Source organism: Castor canadensis, chromosome 7, assembly GCF_047511655.1.
Source record: "Castor canadensis chromosome 7, mCasCan1.hap1v2, whole genome shotgun sequence".
NCBI classification, from domain to species: Eukaryota; Metazoa; Chordata; class Mammalia; order Rodentia; family Castoridae; genus Castor; species Castor canadensis.
The window spans coordinates 142,241,488-142,253,686 of NC_133392.1; positions in this window are offsets into that span (position 1 = coordinate 142,241,488).

A 12,199-nucleotide genomic window follows, 5' to 3' on the forward strand; every position below is an offset into this window, starting at 1 on the left:
GGGGAAGATTGGTAAGCACTGATACACATGCATCTTCAAGTTGAGAAGACAAGGACTTGAACTTTATCACTGCATAATTCATAGAGACACTAGCCTTAGTCATTCTGCATCTTGGAATTTTTTCCTATTACTGATAACTACAGCATTATTATTAGTAACCACCAACAGTAAACACCCAGTGACAAATAATAAGTGCTACAATTGTTTTGTTGTTGTTATTTTGTTTTGTTTGTTTTTACAATTATTGTTCTTAAGGAATTTGGTTTGCTGGGAGACAGGTAAAATATACCAGGTCAAGCTGGGCATGGTGGGGCACCAAACCCACTACTTGGGAGGCAGAGGTAGGAGGATCCAGTTCAAGGCCACCCTGGACTGCATAATGAGTTTGAGGCTAGCCTGAGCTGCATAGTGAGAACTTGTCTCCAAAAAAAAGGTCTAGGTTATTTTGTACCTAATGCTCTTCACTGGGTGTTGACTTAAGGGTTCATCCTCTGTCCCCACACCCTGGATGACAGGCAGCATTAGCCATTTAATCTCCAGGCTGAGGCCTTAGAAAGACTGTTGAAGGATAATTGGCTTATTTACTTACATCCTTCCACTTAGCCTAGCCAACCCAGCCCAACCTCTGGTTGACCAGGTGTTGAGCTGCCTGGAGGGGATGGGCTATAATAGTTAATGTATTACACACATCTATAAAAGGTTAAAGATTAGCTTTGTTTTAGGTGAACTGTAACTGTCTGTTTGGGTTTCTTCTCCTCCAGGCTGTCTGGGGAAATCAGCATTGTTTTCTGTCTGAGGATAATTAACCTACTGGGTCTCAAATTTCCTGGATGGAAGCCCTTTGACAGCTTCCTTTAGTGAGCACTTGTTGGGTGCCAGGCTCTGGGGTAAGCAGTTTCTGTGCATCTGTATCACTTTTTTAACTCCTCCTCCCAGCCCTCTGAGGCAGGTGGTGTTTTCCTAGCCTTAGAGCTGAGAATGGGTGAGTCTGCTACTTTGCATGATGATTTGGAAGCAAAGGGGTTTATTTCTGGTCCCCTAAGATCTCATTGCCATTAATGCCTTCCTTGGGTAGAAGGTTCATTTTCATATCATCAATTCAAACATTTTGTGGGGAGGGGAGACTCTGTATGGCCCACAGATGATAGAGAAGCCCAAGAAAATTTAGAGAAGCAGAGGACAGAGATTAACACACTATTGTTTAGGGTTTAAGATGGGCCCTAGGGCAAGGCCAGGGTTCAATTAGTAGTTCTGCAAATAATAAATAAATTAAATTTAAAATAAAAAGATGGGGGCTGGTGGAGAGGCTCAAGCGTTGTAATAACTGCCTGCCTAGCAAGCGTGAGGCCCTGAGTTCAAACCCCACTGCTGGCCAAAAAATTAAATAAGTGGGCACCAGTGGCTCACGCCTGTAATCCCAGGTACTCAGGAGGCAGAGTTCAGGAGGATCGTCGTTTGAAGCCAGCCCAGGCAAATAGTTCATGAGATGCTCTCGAAAAACCCCATCACAAAAAAATTGGCCTGGTGGAGTAGCTCAAGGTGAAGGCCCTGAGTTCAAGCTCAGTACTGCAAAAAAAAAAAAAATTAAATTAAATTAAGTAAAAAAATAAAAATATGGGCCCTAGAGTCAGGCTAGTTAGAACTCAGGACCATGTGCTTGCTAGGCAAGCACTTTACCACTTGAGCCACATACCCCATCCCAGCTCATGGCCTTTTTGTTTGTATTTTACTGGGTTGGTGGCATGGCTCAAGTGGTAGAGCACCTGGCCAGCAAGCATGAGGTCCTGAGTTCAAACCCCAGTACTGCCAAAAAAGAAAAGAAGAATTTGTTTGTATTTGGTTTTTGCGACAGTTTCTTGCTAACTGCCCAAGTTGGCCTCAAACTCAAGATCCTCCTGCCTCCACCTACTTAGTAGCTGGGGTTACAGGCATTAGCCACCAACCTGGCAAAATTCCAGATTTCTACAGAAAATTAGTAGAAACCTTGCGAAAGGATAAGTAGGACAGGTGTATGACTTCTGTAAGACCCTGACAGAAGACCCTCTTCTGTGATAGAAATGAAAATGGCGGTCAGATAGATGGGCTGATAAGGAATTGAGTTTGATTGACTTTCTGCTTGGTTTTAGGGTTCTCTTCCCTCATTTCTTTGAGAGGAAAAGTAAGAATGTGGCATCGAAAAAAGTAACAATGTTAGAGAAAAGCTGAAAATAGATGAAGGATGTGGGAACAAGGTACTTGACAATGACCAAGCCAAGCAGGGAGCTAATTCCCAATATTGTTGTTCTTCCTCCTAGGCCAAAGTATTGTAGGCAGATTCCACCTGTTTGTCCTTAGTGAATAGAATTGTTACCTGTCATCACCCATGTACTAACTATGGGTTCCATAGAAGTACCCACATTGGTGTTATTTGTGGATGCAAAAACAGTTGAAGACTCAGGTCCCAGCTCCCACTATAGTGGAAAAAAAGGAGAGCCCATAGTAACTCCATGATAATTCACACGTGCACAGCATTCCTCGATACCCAAGTGCTCTCCATCCATCATTTCCGCTCATTCTCCCATTGTCATTCTCTTGCTAGAAGACAAGAGGAGGGGCAGTGTGGCAAAGGGCAAAGGCAAACACATCTACCTGGGATGCCAGCTCCACCTCCTATAAGCTGGGCAACCTCAAGCAGTGACATCCTCTCCCAGAGTCATTATTGAAGAGGAAAGGAAATGTAGGTGACATATACCTAGGGCAGTGCTACGTACTGTGACTGGGAGTCTGGGACTATGGCCATCCTAATTTTCTGTGTGTGGATGTGGCTAACTGGAAATCATAAAAACATTATAAGAAAGCAGTGACTTGCTGGGAAATCTCCAAATGGAAGAATTTGTCGCAGTGATCTGCTTTTCTCCTGGAGGAAGCTCAGGAACGGGCTGTGCAGAGAACAGAGACGATGCTCAGGATGTGATACAGGGAAAACCTGACCACGAATCACAGGCCCCTTGACTTACAAGTCCAGCTCCCTACCCCCACCCTACACAACATACTGGGAAACCAAGGCCCATGGAACAGGGGGACTTGCCTGAGGGCTCAGCATGGACTGGCAAGCCCCAAATGATCGACACACTTTTTTTGTGCCATTTCCTTCTGAACACAATTTCCTAAACAGACTGGAGTGGATTCCTGACCCTGCACTAACCCTTTGTGTGGCTTCAGTGAGGGGCATAACATCTCCGATCCTTGGTATCTGCATATGTCAAATGAAATAATAGCATCTACTCACTGGTTTGTTGTAAAGATTAAATTACATTTTGTGCAGAGTGCAACAAATTAAATATGTATAGCCAAGCGCCAGTTGCTCTCGCCTATAATCCTAGCTATTTAGGAGGCAGAGATGAGGAGGATTGTAGTTTGAAGCCAGCCCAGGCAAACAGTTCAAGAGACCCTATCTTGAAAAAACCTTTCACAAAAGGCCCTGAGTTCAAACCCTAGTACCACAAAAAAAAAAAATCGAAGATGTACATGGTTCCCATTTTACAGATGAGGAACTGAGGCTTGTTGCTGCGTCCCTCAGTTCAGGATTGTACCTCAGTCCAAAGAGCACAGAAGTTGAAGAACCCTCTGGGTGAGAGTTGATTGGGTGTCAGGGACACAATCTCTCTTTGATCTTGTCACCGGGAGCCATCTTTCTGTCCTAGAGCTTGAGACACACCTGCCATTGAGCGCCCTACCCAGCCTCTGCTGCCTGGTGGACAAATAGGTTGTGAAATAGTCTGGCATGACTCAGCCTGCGCCTGCTCTGCTGGTTACAGCCAGCAGGCTGGGGCTGTTTGGTTGAACCCTGAAAGGACATCATGTCTAACAAACATGTTGCTTGTCAAAGCTCTGACAGGGTTGCCAAGCACAGACGGTGAACTCTGGTCCTTGAGGTGTCATGGATGACTAAACTGGGGTGCCAAAGGTGTACACATCTCCTGGTTGTTACTCTGGTCTAATGAGTGTTAAGGGCTGTTGTCAGGAACAGAGGAGAGTGGACTGGAAGCTAGTGCTTCTCAGGAGGCAGTTTGGCATGGTGGCCAGGCTCTGGGCTTTGGCACCCACATTATGGAGACTGTGTGCAGAGCCCAGGCTCTGCTTCTTCCTGTCCTGTGACCCTGGGCCAAGGGCTTATCCCTCTAAGTCTGAATTTCCTTATTCTACCAAATGCCCACCTTGAAGATTTGGCTCTTAGTGATAAAAGATGTAAATTGCCTGAAGCATAGGAAATTCTCCCTAAATTACTATTAAAATCCTATGCCGGTCGGGAGAATTATGGTTCGAAGCCAGTGCCAGGCATATAGTTGGTGAAACCCTATCTCGAAAATACCCAACACTGAAAAGGACTGGCAGAATAGCTTAAATGATAGAGCGTCTGCCTAGCAAGCATGATGCCCTGAGTTTAAACCCCAATGCTGAGAAAAAAAAACAAAAACCTATGCCAGAATCTGCCCCTCCCCCACTCCAAAGGGAATTTGCCCCTTCTGCTAGTGAAAGGTTTCTGTTGTAGTGTTTGTAAACACAGGCCACAGGCCAGTTCCATTAATTTTACCTTTGATACTAAGTCCAGTTCCTAATATTAGAAGAGAAAGAAAGTATTTTTGAAGATAGGGTCTTCCTCTGCAGTCAAAGCTGGCCTGGAAATTGTAATCCTTTTGCCTCAGCTTCCCCAGTGCTCAGATTACAGGCATGTGTGACCATGCACAAATGAAAAAGAAACATTTTTAATCAAGAGGTGTGGTAGCTGAAATGTCCCAAAGATATCCAAGTCCTATCGCTGTATTTGTCAATGTTGATTTATTTATAAGTTAATCCTTTTATACATGTGATTAAATTAAGGGAAATGAGATGGGGATATTAGCCTCGAGGAGCTGAGTGGGCTTAAATGTAATCACATCTATCATTTTATAAGGGAGGTAGAGGAAGATTTGATTATAGAAGAGGAGGCAGGTTGGCTGAGTGGCTCAAGTGGTAGAGTGCCTGCCTAGCAAGTGTGAGACCCAAGTACCACTACCACCAAAAAAAGAAGAAGAAAAGGCAATGTGTTTTGCTTTAAATGAGTCCCTCAAAGGTCATGTGTTATGAATGGTCCCCAATACAAAGATGTTGAGAGGTGATACCTTTAAGAGGTGATTGGGGCAACAGCAGCTCAGGCCTGTAATCCTAGCTACTCAGGAGGCAGAGATCAGGAGGATAGCTGTTCAAAGCCAGCCTGGGCAAATAGTTCTTGAGCTCCTATCCTGAAAAAAAACCTTCACAAGAAAGGGCTGGTTGAGTGGCTCAAGGTGTAGGCCCTCAGTTCAAACCCCAGTACCACCAAAAAAAAAAAAAAAAGAGGTGATTAGGTAGTCCTTAAATCCTAGCTACTGAGATGGGAAGAATCAAAGTTTGAGGCCAGCCCAGGCAAATAGTTTGTGAGACCCTATCTTCAAAATAACAAGATAAAAATGGACTGGAAGTGTGCCTCAGGTGTAGAGTGCCTGCTTTGCAAGCATGAAATCCTGAGTTCAAACCACAGTACCACCAAAAAAACCAAATTAAAACAAACCCCCCCCAAAACAAACAAACAAAAAACTAGCTTATAGGGTTTATAAACCCTATAAGAAAAGAAAGTTCATTTAAAAGGAATAGCATATTGTGATTAAAATTCTGGGCCTGCACTCTGGAAAATAGTTGGCTAGTCTCTGAAAAAACCAAACACGAGCTGACAGCACAGCTCAGAGATAAAGCACTTACCTAGCATGCATGAGGCCCTGGGTTTGGCTGCCAGCTCTGCAAAACAAAACAAAAAACTGCATAGGCAACTGCAAAACACCCAGCAGTTGCAATTCTGTGCATTTATCCTAGAGAAATGAAGACAAAAATCAGTGGTAGAATGCCTGCCTAGCAAGTGTGAGGCCCCAAATTCAAACCCCAGTACCGCCAAATAATAATAATAATAAATTTAAAAAAGATAAAAAACCTGCACAGCAATGTTTAAAATAGCTTTACTGGTAGCAGGCAAAACCATGAAATGACTCAGACAGCATTCACTTGGTGGATGGTTAAAAAATGGTATCATTCAGCAAGGAATAATACTCAGAAATGAAGAGGATTGAAATATTGATGTTGCCACAATCTGTATGAATTTCCAGAAAATTTTAATGAGTGAAAAAAGCCAATCCCAAAAGGTTACACACTGTATGATTCATTTATATAAAATTCTTTTTATTTTTTGGTGGTACTGGGTTTTGAACTCAAGGCAGGCACTCTACCATGCCACTTGAACCATGCCACCAGTTGTTTTTTTTTTTTTTTGGTGGCACTGGCTTTACTCATGCTAGGCAAGTGCCCTTACCTCTTGAGCCACTCTGCTAGCCCCAGCTTTTTTTTTTTTTTTTAAGAATAGTTTTTGTTTTGTTTTTTGCAGTACTGAGGATTGAACCCAGGGCCTTGCCACATGTTAGGCAAGCATGTACCACTTGAGCCATGCCCCCAGTCTGTACATAAAATTCTTGAGATGACAAAATTATAGAAATGAAGAACAGATTACCAGTTGCTAGGGGCTAAGGAAGGGATGGAAGCAGGAGGGAAATGAGGGTGGAAATTGAAAGGTCTGTTTTTCTTTTTTCTTTTTTTTTTTTTTTGGTGGTGGTTCTGGGGTTTGAACTCAGGGCCTCACACTTGCTAGGCAGGCACTCTACCACTTGAGCCACTCCACCAACCCTTGTGTTGGGTATTTTTGAGATAGGGTCTCTCGAGCTATTTGCCTAGGGTGGCTTCAAACTTTGATCCTCCTGATCTCTGCCTCCCAAGTAATATTTTGCATCTTCACCAGAATATGTTTCTGGTGATACTGTATTATAGTTTTGCAAGTTGTTATCATTGGGGAAAACTCTATGAAAAGTACATAGGATGTGTTTGTATTGTTTCTGATAACTACATGTGAATTTATAATTACCTTAAAATAAAAACGTTCATTTAAGTGAGGCACAATGTCTCACGCCTATAATTCTACTACTCAGGAGCTGGAGGTCTGAAGGATCAATGTTTGAGGCCAGCACAGGCAAAAAGTTTGAGAGACACCATCTCAATCAATAGCTGGATGTGGTGTCAGTCGCCTGTCATCCCTGTTACTTGGAAAGTGTATATAGGAGTATCTTAGTTCAGTCAGGCCCAGGCATAAATACAAAACACTGTCTCAAACAACCAGCAAAAAAGGCTTGAAGGCATGAGTCAAATGGTAGAGTACCTGCCTAGCAAGCATGAAGCCCTAAGTTCAAACCCAGTACCACAAAAAACAAAAAGCAAAAAAACCTCCTGGTCATTGCGTTCATATTATGCTTCTAGTATATACTAGCTTAATAGTTTTCTGAAGCAAGTAACTTTTCTCCTCTATTTTACCCTCAATTTTAATTTTAATTTATTTATTTGATGGGACTGGGGTTTGAACTCAGGGCTTCACACTTACAAAGCAGATGCTTTATTGCTTGAGTCACACCTCTAGTCCATTTTGTTCTAGTTATTTCGGAGATGGAGTCTGGAGAACTATTTGCCTGGGCTAATCTTGAACCACAATCCTCCTGATCTCTGCCTCCCAAGTAGCTAGGATTTTAGGCATGAGTCACCAGCACCCCGTTAATATTGAGATTTTTTTTGTTTGTTTGTTTCTGATAATTTATTGGGATAAAATTCACATAACACTAAATCATCCATTTTAAAGCAAACAATTCAGCTGAGGCAGATGGTTTTAGAGACCCCCATCTCCAAAATAACCAGAGCAAAATGGATTGGAGGTGTGGCTCAAGTGGTAGAGCTCCTGCTTTGCAAGCACTAAGCCCTGAATTCAAACCTCAGTCTCACCAAAGGGGAAAAAAAAGCGGCACTAGAATTGGTAACTTCAGTAGGTCTGAGAATTTATCTAGGACAGATATTATTCCTATCTCTTTGTTTCTGGATTCTTATCATGTTAGTACTTTCCTCTCTTCCATGGTTCAAAGATGGTTGTACCACCTGCAACAGAGAGGGAGATACCTATTCCTGAAAATTTCTCTCTCCCTTTAAAAATATAGCTTTTTTTTTTTTTTTTAGCAGTACTGGGTGTGATTAAAAGAATAGTTATTTAAAAATATATAATTCACATATCATACTCCTCGCCCATTAAAAATATATAAGTGAGCTGGGGATGTAGCTTAGTAATAGAGAACTTACCTGCACGTGTGAGGCCCCGGGTTCAATTCCCAGGACCACAAAATGTAAAAATAAAAAAATAAGAGACAGGCATAGTGGTGCATGCCTGTGACCTCAACACTCAGGAAGTAAAAGTAGGAGGATCACAAGTGAAAACCTGTCTCAATATATACTAATGTATGTGTATGTGTGTGTGTGTGCACACACAACTTTTTTGCAATGATTTTACCTCCAGAACATAGGTGTTGTGGAAATCACCACTAAACTGAAGCCAAACTGGGAAAGGAAAAGATTCATAACAACACTCTTGGCTTTGAACGTATAGATTCAGGTAGGTGTGCCAGTACTGACCATGATCTATAAATGTAAGAGCAACAAAAGTACCATAGAGGGCTGGCAGAGTGGCTCAAGTGTAGAGCACCTTCCTAGGAAGTGCAAGGCCCTAACACACACACACACAAAAGTACCATGGAAAAGAGGCTCATATGGGGACTGGGTCATAATTTGCCTGGTCTTGTATAAACTGAAAGTTCAGTGTAACTATAGTATCACTAGTGACATCTCCCAGTGGAAATTTGAGACCAGCATGTATTACATGACTATCATTGATGCCCCAGGACATACAGACTTTATGAAAAATATGATTACAAGGGCTGGGGGTGTGGCTCAAGTGACAGCACCTGCCTAGCAAGTGTGAGGCCCTGAGTTCCTTAACCTGTATTGCCAGAACTCAGGGCCTACACCTTGAACCACTCCTCCAGCCTTCTTCTGTGATGAGTTTTTTCAAGATACGGTCTCTTGAACTATTTGCCCGGGTTGACTTGGAACTGTGATCCTCCTGATCTCTGCGTCCTGAGTAGCTAGGATTACAGGCATGAGCTACCAGTGGCCGACTGTTTTGTTTTGTTTTTGTTTTTGTTTGTTTGTTTGGTGGTACTGGGGCATAAACTCAGGGGTAGGCAGGCACTCTACCACTTGAACCACTCCTCCAGACTTTGTTTTGTTTTATTTTGAGATGGTGGCTTGCCATGTTTCACAGGCTGGTCTTGAAGTCTTGAGCTCACAATCATTTCACCTCAGCCTCCCTCCAAGTAGGTGGGACTACAGAGATATGCCACTGTGCCCAGCAGGACTGATGTTCTCAAACCTGGATTGTGGTCACCTTTGCTCAAGGCAATGTCACAACTGAAGTAAAGACTGATGAAACACCGTAAAGCTCTGAGCGAAGCTTTTCCTGGGACAGTGTGGGCTTCAGTGTCAAGAATGTGTCTGTCTTGGATGTTGGTGGGTTTTTTCAAGATAGTGTCTCTCAAACTATTTGCCTGGGCTGCCTTCGATCCTCTTGATCTCTGCCTTCTGAGTAGCTAGGATTACAGGCCTGAGCCACTGGAATCTGGCAATACATAGTGTTTTGTGACTGATTTCATTCACTTAGCATAATGTTTTCAAAATTTGCTCACTAATCTTGTCCAGGTAGTTCATGTTTTCTTTACACATTCATCAGTTGATGGGCATTTGAGTTGTTTTCATTTTTTGGCTATTATGCGTAATGCTCACAAGAACATCTTGTGTAATTTTTTTTTGTGCAGACAGATGTTTTCATTTCTCTTGGGTATGTATCTCAAAGTAGAATTGCTAGATCGTATGCCCGTTCTAAGCTTTACGCTTTGACAAACTGCCTGAGTGTTTTGTAAGGTGGCTGTCCGTTTTATATTCTCACCACCACTGTACTACATGAAGGCTCCAATTTCTTTACATCCTTTTTCTTTTTTGTGGGGGTGAAGTACTGGGGATCCAACTGAGGGTCTCACACATGCTAGGCAAGTGCTATAACTCAGTTATATCCCCAGCCTATTCTCCCTTCTCCTTTTTTTTTTTTTTTTTTGTGGTACTGGGGTTTGAACTCAGAGCTTCACGCTCTCTAGAGGGATGCTCTACCACTTGAGCTACTCCTGCAGCCTCTCCCTTCTTTTTTTTTAAACCTTGAAAGAAACTGGGCATGGTGGGTCAAGCCTGTATTCTTAGTTTGCAAGATCCAATCTTAATTGATGGCTGGGTGTGGTGGTGCCTGTCCTCACAGCTACAAAGAGAAGCACAAATAGAGAGAATGATGGAGGGTGTGAATTCAACTATATCATTGTAACAACTTTTGTAAATGTCACATGTATCCCCAGCACAACAATTTTTTAAAAAGCAGCACAAATAGAATTGCAGTTCAGGCTGGCTGGGGCATAAAGCAAGAGTTTATCTCCAAAAATATCCATGTAGAAATAGATGGCAGAATGGCTCAAGTGGTACAGTGCCTGCCTAGTAAGCCTTACACCCTGAGTTCTAACACCAGTGCCACCAAAAAAATAAAAGAAAGAAGGAAAAAGAAAAAAGAAACGTTTTCCCAGAACTAGATTGATTATATGACTGGAGAACCATGGTTAACTTCCAGTACTTTCTAGCCCCAGGGGGTTTGCTTTGTCTCCTTTTCCTTCTCTGGCTATTTCCCTGCCCTTTCATTCAAGAGCTTGTATAGAGCTTCTCAGGATGAGATTTTTGAGGTCCTCCATAATTGTATTAGTATGCTTTCATGCAAGAGACAAAAAAGCCAACCAAAGATGAGAAAAGTCTTCTCTCTTTCTCTCTCTCTCTCTCCTCTCCTGTGTCCTCTCATTTTTTTTTTCTCTTAGCTTTTCCTGGTGAAACAGCTCTCCAGTGTGTGTGGGAAGATTCTCACAGGCCACCTTTTCTTTGTATGTCCCTCCTGGTGCCAGTTAACTCAAGTAGGTTCTGTTGTGCACTGTCTAGAGATATCAGAGTGGGGCTAGGCTCACCAGAACTACAGAAACTGGGAACATGAATAAGAGGATCACAAAAGCCAAATCGGAGCACATTATTTTCTGAAGATGGAAAGGAGGCTGGGAGGGTAAATGCAGACACCCTTTCTAGGATGAGTAGGAGCCTGGGATTCAGTTCACCCTCTGCATGGCCTTGGGGAATCGTTCATAGCTCAGCATCCATTCTGCTCATGGCACCTATATCCCTGTGGTTGTTAACTATATTGAGCATCACCCTCATTAATTTCCAACAAAAAAATTGTTTTGCCCCAATTTATCATCTTTCCCAGCCAGACCTTTTTTAAAATCATTTTTGGCCATACTGGTATTTGAACTCAGTTCTTGGTGCTTGCTAGGTAGGCAATCTACCACTTGAGTCATACCTCCAACCTCAGAAATTCTGTTCCTGCACCTGCAAAGATATATCCTGGGTCCAAACCCAGTGGTACAACTTTACCAGACCTCAGTCTGTAAATGGTGTCTTGCTATCTACTTTCTACACATCAAAAACCATACCTGCTCCTCCATCTTATTCATCTTTCTCTCTCTCTCTCTTTCTGTACTGGGGTTTGAACTCAGGCCTGCCTGCACCTTGAACCACTCCACCAGCCCTTTTTTGTGATGGGTTTTTTCAAGATAGGGTCTCTCAAACTATTTGCCTGGGCTGGCTTCAAACTGTGATTTTCTGATCTCTGCCTCCTGAGTAGCTAGGATTATAGGTGTGAGCCTCTGGCGCCTGGTCTTACTCATCCTTCTGTTTCCCCAAAAGTTTGTCACAGTGATCCTCTGCCACTTAGTCATATGACATTGGCCAAAGTCCTCACTTCTTTAATCCTTGGTTTGTTTGTTTATGTATTTTTTAAAATTTATTTTTGTAGTATTAAGGATCTCATCCAGGGCCTGGCATATGCTAATACAAAAATTCTACCACTGAGCTGGGTGCCATTGGCTCAAGCCTATAATCCTAGCTACCTGGCAGGCTGAGATCAGCAAGATCACAGTTAGATGCCAGCTCAGTCAAATAGTTTGAGAGACCCCATCTTCAAAATAACCTGAGCAAAAATGGACTGGAGGTGTGGGTCAAGCGGTAGAGCACTAGCTTTGCAAGCATGAAGACCTGAGTTCAAATACCAGTCCCACCAAAAACAAACAAGCAATCAAACAAATAAACTTTACCATTGAGC